We start from the raw sequence: 1,888 nt of genomic DNA, 5'->3' as shown, positions 1-1,888 counted from the left end.
TGTGGCTGTGTCCATCTTTTAACTGGGCATAGGCCAGGCTACCTGCCCTCTGCCCAAGAATTTTTTTTTCTGTTATGGTCGTCGCTATCTGCGTCGTTATGCGCGTCGCTATCTGCGTCTATACCTGCGTCGCTATCTGCGTCTATATCTGCGTCGCAAATAGCCACAGGTTCACAGGGATGCGAATATTGACGCATATAGCGACGCAGTGCGTCGATATCTGCGTCGATGACAGCTTTTTTTGTTGTAGTGTGAGTTTGGTTTTAAAAAGAGAAATTGAGCTATATGTGTGTAGAGATAATAATTTTGAGCTACGGAGTAAGGGAGAGATGGAAATGGTGAAGAAGATGAAAGAAGCCATGAAAGTTGCAGGTTTGAGTGAGGGATGGAGAGGAATGAGTGTGTGTGTAGTGTGTGGAAATAGGAAAGGAGGTGAGAGAAGACTATGAATTACTTTGAGAAAAATGGGCAGATTGGGGTCCACTCAAAAAATCCTATCTCACCGATGGTAGCTCCAAAAATTATCAAAATGTTTGAGGTGATTATTCTGCTCTTGGTCCATATTTTGTCTTCTAACCACCACCACTTCAAATTCGGAGTGGAGATGGATATACAAAATCCCAGCAAAAAGCCTATGTTTCTTCACAAAAAAAATCTTCAATGGCCCCCTTCTTGTTGAATTTGCATAAGACTCCAAAGGTGAGCCTCTCCTTTCATTATAGCATGACCTAATTGATTTTTAGGGGTTTGAAAATATGCATAATTGTGGATTATGCATAAATATAATATATGGATATGATGAAAAAACAAGCTAGTATATATAAACAATTAATGGAATTTAAAATAATGTGAGCTATATATAATATATATATATATATATATATATATATATAAAGAGAATCAAATGAGGAGGGCCTCATTTGTTCTTATTGATGTATATTTATTTACAAGAGGTAAGAAAAAATACCTATAAAAATTAGGAATTTAGTGAAAGACAATGACTGATGGTGGAAGGTATTTTTTTTGAGGTTTTTCCTTGGAGTGGATTCACACCAAAAATAAGAGAAGCTTGTTTTTATAGAGCACATAGGTAAGAAAGATCATGTTAATGGTGAGAAAATATACATACCATACTTAGGTAAATAACACACACATAAACATAAATATTTAGGTAAATAACACACATACTTAGGTAAATAACACACACCTAAACATAAATATTTAAATAAATACCAAAATAATTATAATAAAAATCCTTATATTTAGGCCCTATATACAACGAAATACTTATACACAAAAGGTCCATAATATGATTTGGCTTTTATTTTTATTTATTTATTTAGCTCAACTAGCCCAGTGACCAGCTAAGTGAGGGTTTATAAGGAGATAAAGGAAAAGTCCCCTAATGCACACACGCCTATGTACAGTGAAAAGTTAGTGATAACCACAGTGTTTAGGTGATTTTGGTAGGGTGAGGTAGCTCACTATGGCAATTTTGGATAGCCAAAAAAACTCGACAATCATTAGCCCTCCCCCAGGATGATGGTACATGAAAAGGCATATTTTCCAAATAGAGTGCTTCTGAGTCCTCTACGATATCTGGTCCCTTGATAGGATTTTTATTGTGTGGCTTCTTGTCACACTCATGCTTCATGTAAAAAACTTACAGGAGATAGTAGATCTTTGACAATTCTTTGGTAGAAGGCGACTCAAATAGGGCTTCAGACGATACCCGTTTACCTTCCTGGAGTGCTCTTTACCATTCATGTCCATAAGCTGATAGTAACTTGAATTGGAAGCCTTCTTGACTATGTATGGCCCCTGCCATCTAGTTTCAAACTTGGTATCAAAACAATTATCAAGTCGATTGTCATACCTTAGCACAAGA

Source organism: Adiantum capillus-veneris, chromosome 24 (genome assembly GCF_014529385.1).
Source record: "Adiantum capillus-veneris isolate H3 chromosome 24, ASM1452938v2, whole genome shotgun sequence".
In the NCBI taxonomy this organism is placed as follows: Eukaryota; Viridiplantae; Streptophyta; class Polypodiopsida; order Polypodiales; family Pteridaceae; genus Adiantum; species Adiantum capillus-veneris.
Note: the sequence above shows the minus strand (reverse complement) of the source record.